This window comes from Chlamydotis macqueenii, chromosome 1, assembly GCF_036417535.1.
Source record: "Chlamydotis macqueenii isolate bChlMac1 chromosome 1, bChlMac1.mat, whole genome shotgun sequence".
Taxonomy (NCBI): domain Eukaryota; kingdom Metazoa; phylum Chordata; class Aves; order Otidiformes; family Otididae; genus Chlamydotis; species Chlamydotis macqueenii.
In genome coordinates, this window is record NC_141556.1 from 58,649,738 (window position 1) to 58,668,521 (window position 18,784).

Below are 18,784 nucleotides of genomic sequence, written 5' to 3' on the forward strand. Positions count from 1 at the left end.
CCCTAACCCTGCCATCTAGCCCTAACCCCGGCCCCTAGCCCTAACCCCGGCCCAAAATCCTGGCCCCTAGCCCTAACCCTGGCCTAAAACCCCGGCCTCTATCCCTAACCCGGGCCCCTAGCCCTAACCCCGGCCCCTAAGCCCGGTCCCTAGCCCTAACACCGACCCAAAACCTTGGCCCCAAGCCCTAACCCTGGCCCAAAACCGCGGCCCCAAGCTTTAACTCCCGCCCCTGCCCTAACCCTGGGCCAAAACCCCACCCCCTATCCCTAACCCCGGTCCAAAACCCCGGCCCCTAGCCCTAACCCTGGCCCCTAGCCCTAACCCCGGCCCCTAGCCCTAACCCTGGCCCAAAACCCCGGCCCCTAGCCCTAACCCTGGACCCTAGCCCTAACCCCGGCCCCTAGCCCTAACCCTGGCCCAAAACCCCAGCCCCTAGCCCTAAACCTGGCTAAAAACCCCGGCCAGTAGCCCTAACCCTGGCCCAAAACCCTGGCCCATAGCCCTAACCCTGGCCCAAAACTCCGGCCCCTAGCCCTAACCCTGGCCCAAAACCCTGGCCCCTATCCCTAACCCCGGCCCCTAGCCCTAACCCGGGCCCCTAGCCCTAACCCCGGCCCCTAGTCCTAACCCCGGCCGAAAACCCCGGCCCCTAGCCCTAACCCTGGCCCAAATCCCCGGCCCCTAGCCTTAACCCTGGCTCAAAATCCCGGCCCCTAGCCCTAAGCCCGGCCCCTAGCCCTAAACCTGGCCCAAAACGCCGGCCCCTAGCCCTAACCCTGGACCCTAGCCCTAGCCCTGGCCCAAAACACCGGCCCCTAGCCCTAACCCTGGCCCCTAGCCCTAACCCCGGCCCCTAGCCGTAGCCCTGGCCCAAAACCCTGGCCCCTTGCCCTAACCCTGGCCCCTAGCCCTAACCCCGGCCCCTAGCCCTAACCCCGGGCCAAAACCCTGGTCCCTAGCCCTAGCCCCGGCCCCTAGCCCTAACCCCGGCCCCTAGTCGTAACCCCGGCCCAAAACCCCGGCCCCTAGCCCTAACCCTGGCCCAAATCCCAAGCCCCTAGCCCTAACCCTGGCTCAAAACCCCGGCCCCTAGCCCTAACCCTGGACCATAGCCCTAACCCCGGCCCCTAGCCCTAACCCCAGCCCAAAACCCTAACCCCGACCCAAAACCATGACCCCTACCCCTAACCCCGGCCCCTAGCCCTAACCCTGGCCCAAAACACCGGCCCCTAGCCCTAATCCTGGCCCAAAACCCCAGGCCCTAGTTCTAAACCTGCCCCAAAATCCCGGCCGCTAGCCCTAACCCTGGCCCAAAACCCCGGCCCCTATCCCTAACCCTGGCCCAAAACCCCGGCCCCTAGCCCTAACCGTGGCCCGTAGCATTAACCCCGGCCCCTAGCCCTAACCCCGGCCTAAAACCCCGTCCCCTAGCCCTAACCCCGGCCCCTATCCCTAACCCTGGTCCAAAACTCCGCCCCCTATCCATAACCCCGGCCCAAAACCCCGGCCCCTAGCCCTAACCCTGACCCCTACCCCTAAACCCGGCCCCTAGCCCTAATCCTGGCCCAAAACACCGGCCTCTAGCCGTAACCCTGGCCCAAAACCCCGGCCCCTAGCCCTAACCCTGGCCCAAAACCCCGGCCCCTAGCCCTAACCCTGCCATCTAGCCCTAACCCCGGCCCCTAGCCCTAACCCCGGCCCAAAACCCTGGCCCCTAGCCCTAACCCTGGCCCAAAACCCCGGCCCCTATCCCTAACTCGGGCCGCTATCCCTAACCACGGCCCCTAGCCCTAACCCGGGCCCCTAGCCCTAACCCCGGCCCCTAACCCCGGTCCCTAGCCCTAACCCCGACCCAAAACCTTGGCCCCAAGCCCTAACCCCGGCCCAAAACCCCGGCCCCTAGCTCTAACCCTGGCCCAAAACCCCAATCCCTAGCTTTAACTCCCGCCCCTAGCCCTAACCCTGGTCCAAAACCCCGCCCCCTATCCCTAACCCCGGCCCAAAACCCCGGCCCCTAGCCCTAACCCTGGCCCCTAGCCCTAACCCCGGCCCCTAGCCCTAACCCTGGCCCAAAACCCCGGCCCCTAGCCCTAAACCTGGCTAAAAAACCCGGCCAGTAGCCCTAACCCTGGCCCAAAACTCCGGCCCCTAGCCCTAACCCTGGCCCAAAACCCTGGCCCCTAGCCCTAACCCCGGCCCCTAGCCCTAACCCCGGCCCCTAGCCCTAACACCGGCCCCTAGCCCTAACCCCAGCCGAAAACCCCGGCCCCTAGCCCTAACCCTGGCCCCTAGCTCTAACCCCGGCCCCTAGCCCTAACCCTGGCCCCTAGCCCTAACCCCGGCCCAAAACCCTGGTCCCTAGCCCTTACCCCGGCCCCTAGCCCTAACCCCGGCCCCTAGTCCTAACCCCGGCCCAAAACCCCGGCCCCTAGCCCTAACCCTGGCCCAAATCCCCGGCCCCTAGCCCTAAACCTGGCCCAAAACCCCGGCCCCTAGCCCTAACCCTGGACCATAGCCCTAACCCCGGCCCCTACCCCAAACCTCGGCCCAAAACCCTAACCCCGACCCAAAACCATGACCCCTACCCCTAACCCCGGCCCCTAGCCCTAACCCTGGCCCAAAACACCGGCCCCTAGCCCTAACCCTGGCCCAAAACCCCGGGCCCTAGCCCTAACCCTGGCCCAAAATCCCGGCCCCTAGCCCTAACCCTGGCCCAAAACCCCGGCCCCTAGCCCTAACCCTGGCCAAAAACCCCGGCCCCTAGCCCTACACCCTGGCCCAAAACCCCGGCCCCTAGTCCTAACCCTGGCCCCTAGCCCTAACCTTGGCCACTAGCCCTAACTCCGGCCCAAAACCCTGGCCCCTAGCCCTAACCCTGGCCCAAAACCCCGGCCCCTAGCCCTACACCCTGGCCCATAACCCCGGCCCCTAGCCCTAACCCTGGCCCAAAACCCTGGCCCCTAGCCCTAACCCTGGCCCCTAGCCCTAACCCCGGCCCGTAGCCCTAACTCCGGCTCAAAACCCTGGCCCCTAGCCCTAACCCTTGCCCAAAACCCCGGCCCGTAGCCCTAACCCGGGCCCCTAGCCCTAACCCGGGCCCCTAGCCCTAACCCCGGCCCCTAGCCCTAACCCTGGCCCAAAACCCCGGCCCCTAGCCCTAACCCCGGCCCCTACCCCAAGCCCCGCCCCAAAACCCTGGCCCCTAGCCCTAACCCCGGCCCCTAGCCCTAACCCTGGCCCAAAACCCCGGCCCCTAGCCCTAACCCTGGCCCAAAACCCCAGCCCCTCGCCCTAACGCCGGCCCCTAGCCCTAACCCCGACTCAAAACCTTGGCCCCTAGCCCTAACCCCGGCCCCTAGCCCTAACCCTTGCCCAAAACCCTGGCCCCTAGCCCTAACCCCGGCCCCTAGCCCTAACCCTGGTCCAAAACCTCGCCCCCTATCCCTAACCCTGGCCCAAAACCCTGGCCCCAAGCCCTATCCCTGGCCCCTAGCCCTAACCCCGGCCCCTAGCCGTAACCCTGGCCCAAAACCCCGCCCCCTAGCCCTAAGCCTGGCTAAAAACACCGGCCAGTATCCCTAACCCTGGCCCAAAACCGCGGCCCCTAGCCCTAACCCTGGCCCAAAACCCTGGCCCCTATCCCTAACCCGGGCCCCTATCCCTAACCGGGGCCCCTAGCCCTAACCCCGGCCCCTAGTCCTAACCCTGGCCGAAAACCCCGGCCCCTAGCCCTAACCCTGGCCCAAATCCCCGGCCCCTAGCCCTAACCCTGGCTCAAAATCCCGGCCCCTAGCCCTAAGCCCGGCCCCTAGCCCTAAACCTGGCCCAAAACGCCGGCCCCTAGCCCTAACCCTGGACCCTAGCCCTAGCCCTGGCCCAAAACACCGGCCCGTAGCCCTAACCCTGGCCCCTAGCCCTAACCCCGGCCCCTAGCCCTAGCCCTGGCCCAAAACCCTGGCCCCTTGCCCTAACCCTGGCCCCTAGCCCTAACCCCGGCCCCTAGCCCTAACCCCGGCCCAAAACCCTGGTCCCTAGCCCTAGCCCCGGCCCCTAGCCCTAACCCCGGCCCCTAGTCCTAACCCCGGCCCAAAACCCCGGCCCCTAGCCCTAACCCTGGCCCAAATCCCAAGCCCCTAGCCCTAACCCTGGCTCAAAACCCCGGCCCCTAGCCCTAACCCTGGACCATAGCCCTAACCCCGGCCCCTAGCCCTAACCCCGGCCCAAAACCCTAACCCCGACCCAAAACCATGACCCCTACCCCTAACCCCGGCACCTAGCCTTAACCCTGGCCCAAAACACCGGCCCCTAGCACTAATCCTGGCCCAAAACCCCAGGCCCTAGCCCTAAACCTGCCCAAAAATCCCGGCCGCTAGCCCTAACCCTGGCCCAAAACCCCGGCCCCTAGCCCTAACCCTGGCCAAAAACCCCGGCCCCTAGCCCTACACCCTGGCCCAAAACCCCGGCCCCTAGCCCTACACACTGGCCCCTAGCCCTAACCCCGGGCCCTAGCCCTAACTCCGGCCCAAAACCCTGGCCCCTAGCCCTAACCCTGGCCCCTAGCCCTAACCCCGGCCCGTAGCCCTAACTCCGGCCCAAAACCCTGGCCCCTAGCCCTAACCCTTGCCCAAAACCCCGGCCCGTAGCCCTAACCCGGGCCCCTAGCCCTAACCACGGCCCCTAGCCCTAACCCCGGCCCCTAGCCATAACCCCGGCCCCTAGCCCTAACCCTGGCCCAAAACCCCGGCCCCTAGCCCTAACCGTGGCCCGTAGCATTAACCCCGGCCCCTAGCCCTAACCCCGGCCTAAAACCCCGGCCTCTAGCCCTAACCCCGGCCCCTATCCCTAACCCTGGTCCAAAACTCCGCCCCCTATCCCTAACCCCGGCCCAAAACCCCGGCCCCTAGCCCTAACCCTGGCCCCTAGCCCTAACCCCGGCACCTAGCCCTAACCCTGGCCCAAAACCCCGGCCCCTAGCCCTAAACCTGGCTAAAAACCCCGGCCAGTAGCCCTAACCCTGGCCCAAAACCCTGGCCCCTAGCTCTAACCCTGGCCCCTAGACCTAACCCCGGCCCAAAACCCTAACCCTGGCCCAAAACCCTGACCCCTACCCCTAAACCCGGCCCCTAGACTTAATCCTGGCCCAAAACACCGGCCCCTAGCCGTAACCCTGGCCCAAAACCCCGGCCCCTAGCCCTAACCCTGGACCCTAGCCCTAGCCCTGGCCCAAAACACCGGCCCGTAGCCCTAACCCTGGCCCCTAGCCCTAACCCCGGCCCCTAGCCCTAGCCCTGGCCCAAAACCCTGGCCCCTTGCCCTAACCCTGGCCCCTAGCCCTAACCCCGGCCCCTAGCCCTAACCCTGGCCCAAATCCCAAGCCCCTAGCCCTAACCCTGGCTCAAAACCCCGGCCCCTAGCCCTAACCCTGGACCATAGCCCTAACCCCGGCCCCTAGCCCTAACCCCGGCCCAAAACCCTAACCCCGACCCAAAACCATGACCCCTACCCCTAACCCCGGCCCCTAGCCCTAACCCTGGCCCAAAACACCGGCCCCTAGCCCTAATCCTGGCCCAAAACCCCAGGCCCTAGTTCTAAACCTGCCCCAAAATCCCGGCCGCTAGCCCTAACCCTGGCCCAAAACCCCGGCCCCTAGCCCTAACCCTGGCCAAAAACCCCGGCCCCTAGCCCTACACCCTGGCCCAAAACCCCGGCCCCTAGCCCTAACCCTGGCCCCTAGCCCTAACCCCGGGCTCTAGCCCTAACTCCGGCCCAAAACCCTGGCCCCTAGCCCTAACCCTGGCCCCTAGCCCTAACCCCGGCCCGTAGCCCTAACTCCGGCCCAAAACCCTGGCCCCTAGCCCTAACCCTTGCCCAAAACCCCGGCCCGTAGCCCTAACCCGGGCCCCTATCCCTAACCACGGCCCCTAGCCCTAACCCCGGCCCCTAGCCCTAACCCCGGCCCCTAGCCCTAACCCTGGCCCAAAACCCCGGCCCCTAGCCCTAAGCGTGGCCCGTAGCATTAACCCCGGCCCCTAGCCCTAACCCCGGCCTAAAACCCCGGCCTCTAGCCCTAACCCCGGCCCCTATCCCTAACCCTGGTCCAAAACTCCGCCCCCTATCCCTAACCCCGGCCCAAAACCCCGGCCCCTAGCCCTAACCCTGGCCCCTAGCCCTAACCCCGGCACCTAGCCCTAACCCTGGCCCAAAACCCCGGCCCCTAGCCCTAAACCTGGCTAAAAACCCCGGCCAGTAGCCCTAACCCTGGCCCAAAACCCTGGCCCCTAGCTCTAACCCTGGCCCCTAGCCCTAACCCCGGCCCAAAACCCTAACCCTGGCCCAAAACCCTGACCCCTACCCCTAAACCCGGCCCCTAGCCCTAATCCTGGCCCAAAACACCGGCCCCTAGCCGTAACCCTGGCCCAAAACCCCGGCCCCTAGCCCTAACCCTGGCCCAAAACCCCGGCCCCTAGCCCTAACCCTGCCATCTAGCCCTAACCCCGGCCCCTAGCCCTAACCCCGGCCCAAAACCCTGGCCCCTAGCCCTAACCCTGGCCCAAAACCCCGGCCCCTATCCCTAACTCGGGCCGCTATGCCTAGCCACGGCCCCTAGCCCTAACCCGGGCCCCTAGCCCTAACCCCGGCCCCTAACCCCGGTCCCTAGCCCTAACCCCGACCCAAAACCTTGGCCCCAAGCCCTAACCCCAGCCCAAAACCCCGGCCCCTAGCTCTAACCCTGGCCCAAAACCCCAATCCCTAGCTTTAACTCCCGCCCCTAGCCCTAACCCTGGTCCAAAACCCCACCCCCTATCCCTAACCCCGGCCCAAAACCCCGGCCCCTAGCCCTAACCCTGGCCCCTAGCCCTAACCCCGGCCCCTAGCCCTAACCCTGGCCCAAAACCCCGGCCCCTAGCCCTAAACCTGGCTAAAAACCCCGGCCAGTAGCCCTAACCCTGGCCCAAAACTCCGGCCCCTAGCCCTAACCCTGGCCCAAAACCCTGGCCCCTATCCCTAACCCGGGCCCCTAGCCCTAACCCCGGCCCCTAGCCCTAACACCGCCCCTAGCCCTAACCCCAGCCGAAAACCCCGGCCCCTAGCCCTAACCCTGGCCCAAATCCCAAGCCCCTAGCCCTAACCCTGGCTCAAAATCCCGGCCCCTAGCCCTAAGCCTGGCCCCTAGCCCTAAACCTGCCCCAAAACCCCGGCCCCTATCCCTAACCCCGGCCGCTAGCCCTAGCCCTGGCCCAAAACCCTGGCCCCTTGCCCTAACCCTGGCCCCTAGCCCTAACCCCGGCCCCTAGCCCTAACCCCGGCCCAAAACCCTGGTCCCTAGCCCTAACCCCGGCCCCTAGCCCTAACCCCGGCCCCTAGTCCTAACCCCGGCCCAAAACCCCGGGCCCTAGCCCTAACCCTGGCCCAAAATCCCGGCCCCTAGCCCTAACCCTGGCCCAAAACCCCGGCCCCTAGCCCTAACCCTGGCCAAAAACCCCGGCCCCTAGCCCTACACCCTGGCCCAAAACCCCGGCCCCTAGTCCTAACCCTGGCCCCTAGCCCTAACCTTGGCCCCTAGCCCTAACTCCGGCCCAAAACCCTGGCCCCTAGCCCTAACCCTGGCCCAAAACCCCGGCCCCTAGCCCTACACCCTGGCCCATAACCCCGGCCCCTAGCCCTAACCCTGGCCCAAAACCCAGGCCCCTAGCCCTAACCCTGGCCCCAAGCCCTAACCCCGGCCCGTAGCCCTAACTCCGGCTCAAAACCCTGGCCCCTAGCCCTAACCCTTGCCCAAAACCCCGGCCCGTAGCCCTAACCCGGGCCCCTAGCCCTAACCCGGGCCCCTAGCTCTAACCCCGGCCCCTAGCCCTAACCCTGGCCCAAAACCCCGGCCCCTAGCCCTAACCCTGGCCCAAAACCCCAGCCCCTCGCCCTAACGCCGGCCCCTAGCCCTAACCCCGACTCAAAACCTTGGCCCCTAGCCCTAACCCCGGCCCCTAGCCCTAACCCTTGCCCAAAACCCTGGCCCCTAGCCCTAACCCCGGCCCCTAGCCCTAACCCTGGTCCAAAACCTCGCCCCCTATCCCTAACCCTGGCCCAAAACCCTGGCCCCAAGCCCTATCCCTGGCCCCTAGCCCTAACCCCGGCCCCTAGCCGTAACCCTGGCCCAAAACCCCGCCCCCTAGCCCTAAGCCTGGCTAAAAACACCGGCCAGTATCCCTAACCCTGGCCCAAAACCGCGGCCCCTAGCCCTAACCCTGGCCCAAAACCCTGGCCCCTATCCCTAACCCGGGCCCCTATCCCTAACCGGGGCCCCTAGCCCTAACCCCGGCCCCTAGTCCTAACCCTGGCCGAAAACCCCGGCCCCTAGCCCTAACCCTGGCCCAAATCCCCGGCCCCTAGCCCTAACCCTGGCTCAAAATCCCGGCCCCTAGCCCTAAGCCCGGCCCCTAGCCCTAAACCTGGCCCAAAACGCCGGCCCCTAGCCCTAACCCTGGACCCTAGCCCTAGCCCTGGCCCAAAACACCGGCCCGTAGCCCTAACCCTGGCCCCTAGCCCTAACCCCGGCCCCTAGCCCTAGCCCTGGCCCAAAACCCTGGCCCCTTGCCCTAACCCTGGCCCCTAGCCCTAACCCCGGCCCCTAGCCCTAACCCCGGCCCAAAACCCTGGTCCCTAGCCCTAGCCCCGGCCCCTAGCCCTAACCCCGGCCCCTAGTCCTAACCCCGGCCCAAAACCCCGGCCCCTAGCCCTAACCCTGGCCCAAATCCCAAGCCCCTAGCCCTAACCCTGGCTCAAAACCCCGGCCCCTAGCCCTAACCCTGGACCATAGCCCTAACCCCGGCCCCTAGCCCTAACCCCGGCCCAAAACCCTAACCCCGACCCAAAACCATGACCCCTACCCCTAACCCCGGCCCCTAGCCCTAACCCTGGCCCAAAACACCGGCCCCTAGCCCTAATCCTGGCCCAAAACCCCAGGCCCTAGTTCTAAACCTGCCCCAAAATCCCGGCCGCTAGCCCTAACCCTGGCCCAAAACCCCGGCCCCTAGCCCTAACCCTGGCCAAAAACCCCGGCCCCTAGCCCTACACCCTGGCCCAAAACCCCGGCCCCTAGCCCTAACCCTGGCCCCTAGCCCTAACCCCGGGCTCTAGCCCTAACTCCGGCCCAAAACCCTGGCCCCTAGCCCTAACCCTGGTCCCTAGCCCTAGCCCCGGCCCCTAGCCCTAACCCCGGCCCCTAGTCCTAACCCCGGCCCAAAACCCCGGCCCCTAGCCCTAACCCTGGCCCAAATCCCAAGCCCCTAGCCCTAACCCCGGCCCCTAGTCCTAACCCCGGCCCAAAACCCCGGCCCCTAGCCCTAACCCTGGCCCAAATCCCAAGCCCCTAGCCCTAACCCTGGCTCAAAACCCCGGCCCCTAGCCCTAACCCTGGACCATAGCCCTAACCCCGGCCCCTAGCCCTAACCCCGGCCCAAAACCCTAACCCCGACCCAAAACCATGACCCCTACCCCTAACCCCGGCACCTAGCCTTAACCCTGGCCCAAAACACCGGCCCCTAGCACTAATCCTGGCCCAAAACCCCAGGCCCTAGCCCTAAACCTGCCCAAAAATCCCGGCCGCTAGCCCTAACCCTGGCCCAAAACCCCGGCCCCTAGCCCTAACCCTGGCCAAAAACCCCGGCCCCTAGCCCTACACCCTGGCCCAAAACCCCGGCCCCTAGCCCTACACACTGGCCCCTAGCCCTAACCCCGGGCCCTAGCCCTAACTCCGGCCCAAAACCCTGGCCCCTAGCCCTAACCCTGGCCCCTAGCCCTAACCCCGGCCCGTAGCCCTAACTCCGGCCCAAAACCCTGGCCCCTAGCCCTAACCCTTGCCCAAAACCCCGGCCCGTAGCCCTAACCCGGGCCCCTATCCCTAACCACGGCCCCTAGCCCTAACCCCGGCCCCTAGCCCTAACCCCGGCCCCTAGCCCTAACCCTGGCCCAAAACCCCGGCCCCTAGCCCTAACCGTGGCCCGTAGCATTAACCCCGGCCCCTAGCCCTAACCCCGGCCTAAAACCCCGGCCTCTAGCCCTAACCCCGGCCCCTATCCCTAACCCTGGTCCAAAACTCCGCCCCCTATCCCTAACCCCGGCCCAAAACCCCGGCCCCTAGCCCTAACCCTGGCCCCTAGCCCTAACCCCGGCACCTAGCCCTAACCCTGGCCCAAAACCCCGGCCCCTAGCCCTAAACCTGGCTAAAAACCCCGGCCAGTAGCCCTAACCCTGGCCCAAAACCCTGGCCCCTAGCTCTAACCCTGGCCCCTAGCCCTAACCCCGGCCCAAAACCCTAACCCTGGCCCAAAACCCTGACCCCTACCCCTAAACCCGGCCCCTAGACTTAATCCTGGCCCAAAACACCGGCCCCTAGCCGTAACCCTGGCCCAAAACCCCGGCCCCTAGCCCTAACCCTGGACCCTAGCCCTAGCCCTGGCCCAAAACACCGGCCCGTAGCCCTAACCCTGGCCCCTAGCCCTAACCCCGGCCCCTAGCCCTAGCCCTGGCCCAAAACCCTGGCCCCTTGCCCTAACCCTGGCCCCTAGCCCTAACCCCGGCCCCTAGCCCTAACCCCGGCCCAAAACCCTGGTCCCTAGCCCTAGCCCCGGCCCCTAGCCCTAACCCCGGCCCCTAGTCCTAACCCCGGCCCAAAACCCCGGCCCCTAGCCCTAACCCTGGCCCAAATCCCAAGCCCCTAGCCCTAACCCTGGCTCAAAACCCCGGCCCCTAGCCCTAACCCTGGACCATAGCCCTAACCCCGGCCCCTAGCCCTAACCCCGGCCCAAAACCCTAACCCCGACCCAAAACCATGACCCCTACCCCTAACCCCGGCCCCTAGCCCTAACCCTGGCCCAAAACACCGGCCCCTAGCCCTAATCCTGGCCCAAAACCCCAGGCCCTAGTTCTAAACCTGCCCCAAAATCCCGGCCGCTAGCCCTAACCCTGGCCCAAAACCCCGGCCCCTAGCCCTAACCCTGGCCAAAAACCCCGGCCCCTAGCCCTACACCCTGGCCCAAAACCCCGGCCCCTAGCCCTAACCCTGGCCCCTAGCCCTAACCCCGGGCTCTAGCCCTAACTCCGGCCCAAAACCCTGGCCCCTAGCCCTAACCCTGGCCCCTAGCCCTAACCCCGGCCCGTAGCCCTAACTCCGGCCCAAAACCCTGGCCCCTAGCCCTAACCCTTGCCCAAAACCCCGGCCCGTAGCCCTAACCCGGGCCCCTATCCCTAACCACGGCCCCTAGCCCTAACCCCGGCCCCTAGCCCTAACCCCGGCCCCTAGCCCTAACCCTGGCCCAAAACCCCGGCCCCTAGCCCTAAGCGTGGCCCGTAGCATTAACCCCGGCCCCTAGCCCTAACCCCGGCCTAAAACCCCGGCCTCTAGCCCTAACCCCGGCCCCTATCCCTAACCCTGGTCCAAAACTCCGCCCCCTATCCCTAACCCCGGCCCAAAACCCCGGCCCCTAGCCCTAACCCTGGCCCCTAGCCCTAACCCCGGCACCTAGCCCTAACCCTGGCCCAAAACCCCGGCCCCTAGCCCTAAACCTGGCTAAAAACCCCGGCCAGTAGCCCTAACCCTGGCCCAAAACCCTGGCCCCTAGCTCTAACCCTGGCCCCTAGCCCTAACCCCGGCCCAAAACCCTAACCCTGGCCCAAAACCCTGACCCCTACCCCTAAACCCGGCCCCTAGCCCTAATCCTGGCCCAAAACACCGGCCCCTAGCCGTAACCCTGGCCCAAAACCCCGGCCCCTAGCCCTAACCCTGGCCCAAAACCCCGGCCCCTAGCCCTAACCCTGCCATCTAGCCCTAACCCCGGCCCCTAGCCCTAACCCCGGCCCAAAACCCTGGCCCCTAGCCCTAACCCTGGCCCAAAACCCCGGCCCCCTATCCCTAACTCGGGCCGCTATGCCTAACCACGGCCCCTAGCCCTAACCCGGGCCCCTAGCCCTAACCCCGGCCCCTAACCCCGGTCCCTAGCCCTAACCCCGACCCAAAACCTTGGCCCCAAGCCCTAACCCCAGCCCAAAACCCCGGCCCCTAGCTCTAACCCTGGCCCAAAACCCCAATCCCTAGCTTTAACTCCCGCCCCTAGCCCTAACCCTGGTCCAAAACCCCACCCCCTATCCCTAACCCCGGCCCAAAACCCCGGCCCCTAGCCCTAACCCTGGCCCCTAGCCCTAACCCCGGCCCCTAGCCCTAACCCTGGCCCAAAACCCCGGCCCCTAGCCCTAAACCTGGCTAAAAACCCCGGCCAGTAGCCCTAACCCTGGCCCAAAACTCCGGCCCCTAGCCCTAACCCTGGCCCAAAACCCTGGCCCCTATCCCTAACCCGGGCCCCTAGCCCTAACCCCGGCCCCTAGCCCTAACACCGCCCCTAGCCCTAACCCCAGCCGAAAACCCTGGCCCCTAGCCCTAACCCTGGCCCAAATCCCAAGCCCCTAGCCCTAACCCTGGCTCAAAATCCCGGCCCCTAGCCCTAAGCCTGGCCCCTAGCCCTAAACCTGCCCCAAAACCCCGGCCCCTATCCCTAACCCCGGCCGCTAGCCCTAGCCCTGGCCCAAAACCCTGGCCCCTTGCCCTAACCCTGGCCCCTAGCCCTAACCCCGGCCCCTAGCCCTAACCCCGGCCCAAAACCCTGGTCCCTAGCCCTAACCCCGGCCCCTAGCCCTAACCCCGGCCCCTAGTCCTAACCCCGGCCCAAAACCCCGGGCCCTAGCCCTAACCCTGGCCCAAAATCCCGGCCCCTAGCCCTAACCCTGGCCCAAAACCCCGGCCCCTAGCCCTAACCCTGGCCAAAAACCCCGGCCCCTAGCCCTACACCCTGGCCCAAAACCCCGGCCCCTAGTCCTAACCCTGGCCCCTAGCCCTAACCTTGGCCCCTAGCCCTAACTCCGGCCCAAAACCCTGGCCCCTAGCCCTAACCCTGGCCCAAAACCCCGGCCCCTAGCCCTACACCCTGGCCCATAACCCCGGCCCCTAGCCCTAACCCTGGCCCAAAACCCAGGCCCCTAGCCCTAACCCTGGCCCCAAGCCCTAACCCCGGCCCGTAGCCCTAACTCCGGCTCAAAACCCTGGCCCCTAGCCCTAACCCTTGCCCAAAACCCCGGCCCGTAGCCCTAACCCGGGCCCCTAGCCCTAACCCGGGCCCCTAGCTCTAACCCCGGCCCCTAGCCCTAACCCTGGCCCAAAACCCCGGCCCCTAGCCCTAACCCCGGCCCGTACCCCAAACCGCGCCCCAAAACCCTGGCCCCTAGCCCTAACCCCGGCCCCTAGCCCTAACCCTGGCCCAAAACCCCGGCCCCTAGCCCTAACCCTGGCCCAAAACCCCAGCCCCTCGCCCTAACGCCGGCCCCTAGCCCTAACCCCGACTCAAAACCCTGGCCCCTAGCCCTAACCCCGGCCCCTAGCCCTAACCCTTGCCCAAAACCCTGGACCCTAGCCCTAACCCCGGCCCCTAGCCCTAACCCTGGTCCAAAACCTCGCCCCCTATCCCTAACCCTGGCCCAAAACCCTGGCCCCAAGCCCTATCCCTGGCCCCTAGCCCTAACCCCGGCCCCTAGCCCTAACCCTGGCCCAAAACCCCGCCCCCTAGCCCTAAGCCTGGCTAAAAACAACGGCCAGTATCCCTAACCCTGGCCCAAAACCGCGGCCCCTAGCCCTAACCCTGGCCCAAAACCCTGGCCCCTAGCCCTAACCCGGGCCCCTATCCCTAACCGGGGCCCCTAGCCCTAACCCCGGCCCCTAGTCCTAACCCCGGCCGAAAACCCCGGCCCCTAGCCCTAACCCTGGCCCAAATCCCCGGCCCCTAGCCCTAAGCCCGGCCCCTAGCCCTAAACCTGGCCCAAAACGCCGGCCCCTAGCCCTAAGCCTGGACCCTAGCCCTAGCCCTGGCCCAAAACACCGGCCCGTAGCCCTAACCCTGGCCCCTAGCCCTAACCCCGGCCCCTAGCCCTAGCCCTGGCCCAAAACCCTGGCCCCTTGCCCTAACCCTGGCCCCTAGCCCTAACCCCGGCCCCTAGCCCTAGCCCTGGCCCAAAACCCTGGCCCCTTGCCCTAACCCTGGCCCCTAGCCCTAACCCCGGCCCAAAACCCTAACCCCGACCCAAAACCATGACCCCTACCCCTAACCCCGGCCCCTAGCCCTAACCCTGGCCCAAAACACCGGCCCCTAGCCCTAATCCTGGCCCAAAACCCCAGGCCCTAGCCCTAAACCTGCCCCAAAATCCCGGCCGCTAGCCCTAACCCTGGCCCAAAACCCCGGCCCCTAGCCCTAACCCTGGCCAAAAACCCCGGCCCCTAGCCCTACACCCTGGCCCAAAACCCCGGCCCCTAGCCCTAACCCTGGCCCCTAGCCCTAACCCCGGGCCCTAGCCCTAACTCCGGCCCAAAACCCTGGCCCCTAGCCCTAACCCTGGCCCCTAGCCCTAACCCCGGCCCGTAGCCCTAACTCCGGCCCAAAACCCTGGCCCCTAGCCCTAACCCTTGCCCAAAACCCCGGCCCGTAGCCCTAACCCGGGCCCCTACCCCTAAACCCGGCCCCTAGCCCTAATCCTGGCCCAAAACACCGGCCCCTAGCCGTAACCCTGGCCCAAAACCCCGGCCCCTAGCCCTAACCCTGGTCCAAAACCCCGGCCCCTAGCCCTAACCCTGCCATCTAGCCCTAACCCCGGCCCCTAGCCCTAACCCCGGCCCAAAACCCTGGACCCTAGCCCTAACCCCGGCCCAAAACCCCGGCCCCTATCCCTAACTCGGGCCGCTATCCCTAACCACGGCCCCTAGCCCTAACCCGGGCCCCTAGCCCTAACCCCGGCCCCTAACCCCGGTCCCTAGCCCTAACCCCGACCCAAAACCTTGGCCCCAAGCCCTAACCCCGGCCCAAAACCCCGGCCCCTAGCCCTAACCCTGGTCCAAAACCCCGCCCCCTATCCCTAACCCCGGCCCAAAACCCCGGCCCCTAGCCCTAACCCTGGCCCCTAGCCCTAACCCCGGCCCCTAGCCCTAACCCTGGCCCAAAACCCCGGCCCCTAGCCCTAAACCTGGCTAAAAACCCCGGCCAGTAGCCCTAACCCTGGCCCAAAACTCCGGCCCCTAGCCCTAACCCTGGCCCAAAACCCTGGCCCCTATCCCTAACCCGGGCCCCTAGCCCTAACCCCGGCCCCTAGCCCTAACACCGGCCCCTAGCCCTAACCCCAGCCGAAAACCCCGGCCCCTAGCCCTAACCCTGGCCCAAATCCCAAGCCCCTAACCCTAAACCTGGCTCAAAATCCCGGCCCCTAGCCCTAAGCCTGGCCCCTAGCCCTAAACCTGCCCCAAAACCCCGGCCCCTATCCCTAACCCCGGCCGCTAGCCCTAGCCCTGGCCCAAAACCCTGGCCCCTTGCCCTAACCCCGGCCCCTAGCCCTAACCCCGGCCCCTAGCCCTAACCCCGGCCCAAAACCCCGGCCCCTAGCCCTAACCCCGGCCCCTAGTCCTAACCCCGGCCCAAAACCCCGGCCCCTAGCCCTAACCCTGGCCCAAATCCCCGGCCCCTAGCCCTAAACCTGGCCCAAAACCCCGGCCCCTATCCCTAACCCTGGACCATAGCCCTAACCCCGGCCCCTACCCCAAACCTCGGCCCAAAACCCTAACCCCGACCCAAAACCATGACCCCTACCCCTAACCCCGGCCCCTAGCCCTAACCCTGGCCCAAAACACCGGCCCCTAGCCCTAACCCTGGCCCAAAATCCCGGCCCCTAGCCCTAAACCTGCCCCAAAATCCCGGCCCCTAGCCCTAACCCTGGCCCAAAACCCCGGCCCCTAGCCCTAACCCTGGCCAAAAACCCCGGCCCCTAGCCCTACACCCTGGCCCAAAACCCCGGCCCCTAGTCCTAACCCTGGCCCCTAGCCCTAACCTTGGCCCCTAGCCCTAACTCCGGCCCAAAACCCTGGCCCCTAGCCCTAACCCTGGCCCAAAACCCCGGCCCCTAGCCCTACACCCTGGCCCATAACCCCGGCCCCTAGCCCTAACCCTGGCCCAAAACACCGGCCCCTAGCCCTAACCCTGGCCCAAAACCCCGGGCCCTAGCCCTAAACCTGGCCCAAAATCCCAGCCCCTAGCCCTAACCCTGGCCCAAAACCCCGGCCCCTAGCCCTAACCCTGGCCAAAAACCCCGGCCCCTAGCCCTACACCCTGGCCCAAAACCCCGGCCCCTAGTCCTAACCCTGGCCCCTAGCCCTAACCTTGGCCCCTAGCCCTAACTCCGGCCCAAAACCCTGGCCCCTAGCCCTAACCCTGGCCCAAAACCCCGGCCCCTAGCCCTACACCCTGGCCCATAACCGCGGCCCCTAGCCCTAACCCTGGCCCAAAACCCTGGCCCCTAGCCCTAACCCTGGCCCCTAGCCCTAACCCCGGCCCGTAGCCCTAACTCCGGCTCAAAACCCTGGCCCCTAGCCCTAACCCTTGCCCAAAACCCCGGCCCGTAGCCCTAACCCGGGCCCCTAGCCCTAACCCGGGCCCCTAGCCCTAACCCCGGCCCCTAGCCCTAACCCTGGCCCAAAACCCCGGCCCCTAGCCCTAACCCCGGTCCCTACCCCAAACCCCGCCCCAAAACCCTGGCCCCTAGCCCTAACCCCGGCCCCTAGCCCTAACCCTGGCCCAAAACCCCGGCCCCTAGCCCTAACCCTGGCCCAAAACCCCAGCCCCTCGCCCTAACGCCGGCCCCTAGCCCTAACCCCGACTCAAAACCTTGGCCCCTAGCCCTAACCCCGGCCCCTAGCCCTAACCCTTGCCCAAAACCCTGGCCCCTAGCCCTAACCCCGACCCCTAGCCCTAACCCTGGTCCAAAACCTCACCCCCTATCCCTAACCCTGGCCCAAAACCCTGGCCCCAAGCCCTATCCCTGGCCCCTAGCCCTAACCCCGGCCCCTAGCCCTAACCCTGGTCCAAAACCCCGGCCCCTAGCCCTAACCCTGGCCCACAGCCCCGGCCCCTAGCCCTAACCCTGGCCAAAAACCCCGGCCACTAGCCCTAACCCTTGCCCAGAACCCTGGCCCCTAGCCCTAACCCGGGCCCCTATCCCTAACCCCGGCCCCTAGCCCTAAGCCCGGCCCCTAGCCCTAACCCTGGCCCCTAGCCCTAACCCCGGCCCCTAGCCCTAACCCCGGCCCAAAACCCTGGCCCCTAGCCCTAACCCTGGCCCAAAACCCCGGCCCCTAGCCCTAACCCGGGCCCCTATCCCTAACCCGGGCCCCTAGCCCTAACCCCGGCCCCTAGCCCTAACCCCGGCCCCTAGTTTTAACCCCGGCCCAAAACCCCGGCCCCTAGCCCTAACCCTGGCTCAAAATCCCGGCCCCTAGCCCTAACCCCGGCCCCTAGCCCTAACCCCGGCCCCTAGCCCTAACCTTGGCCCCTAGCCCTAACCCCGGCCCCTAATCCCGGTTCCTAGCCCTAACCCAAGACCCTAGCCTTAACCCTGGCCCAAAACCCCGGCCCCTAGCCCTAACCCCGGCCCCTAGTTTTAACCCTGGCCCAAATCCCCGGCCCCTAGCCCTAACCCTGGCTCAAAATCCCGGCCCCTAGCCCTAACCCCAGCCCCTAGCCCTAACCCCGGCCCCTAGCCCTAACCCGGGCCCCTAGCCCTATCCCCGGCCCCTAACCCCGGTTCCTAGCCCTAACCCAAGACCCTAGCCTTAACCCTGGCCCAAAACCCCGGCCCCTAGCCCTAACCCCGGCCCCATTAGCACACAGGTATGTAGTGATTGAAGAGCAGGGGGTAGCCAGTGTGTAATTTTAATCCTGCAGCTCCTGGGACCTGCCAGCTCAGCGGATGTCAAGGAGAACAAGACTCTAGGTAGTGCAGAAATCAGGGATTATGCAAAATGTAATTGCTGTGTAGCTGGCACTGCAGCAGCTCAGCTCCTGATTGAGCTGATATTTGTTTCCATCTGCCTCTTCACCTTTTAACGTGTTTATTCATCATTGCGGTACCCAAGTGCCTCGCAATCTAGAAGGTGTTTATCCTCTCTCAGCTCTCCTGTAAGTGCCATTGGCCCTCTATCAGAGATGGGAAACCAAGATGCTGATTTATGCAAAGAGTCTGGAAACTGGTGGGGCTGTACCTACGCGCTGTTAGATGTCCGACCTGAAGAGTAAGACAGAAACTTTTTTTGCCTTTTTTTTTTTTGATTGAAAAATATAGACTCAAGACATGTTGCTAAAATCAAGCTAAAATATTCAATGCTCTCATATGTGAGTTGGTGTTGTAGACTAACTGCTGGAAGCCAAATGCTTGTGAGAAGACACTCTTGAATAAATACAGTCCATATGAAATCCCTACTTCAAGAGCCTGAAGAGAAAGACTGGGCTGGAGAGAGGGAATTTTCTTCCTTCTAGGTCAGAATGATGTGAGGACACATATTCAAGTTTTGGGTTTTTTTTCATTAATATCCTTTTATGTTGCTACAAGATGTCCTGAAACGTAGTGACCTCATCCCTCCTTGTCTTCATGTCTAATCTGAACTAATCTTAGTTGTCTGTCCCAGACAAAGCACAGGACATGTTTGCATAAATTATTCATCAAATACTTCTGAACAATAATCAAATGCACTAGAAACTGTTCAGGGACAATTCACTGTAGGAGCTCTTTGCTGCAAACAGTCCAGGGATCTTTGTGGAAATGGTCTAAAAACTGGGGTCTGATATAAGAAGTCCTGTCTCTGTTGTTAGTGGTCTGGCTGGAGGGGACCAGCAAACTACCAACCCTCCATTTGGAGGATCAGGAGCAT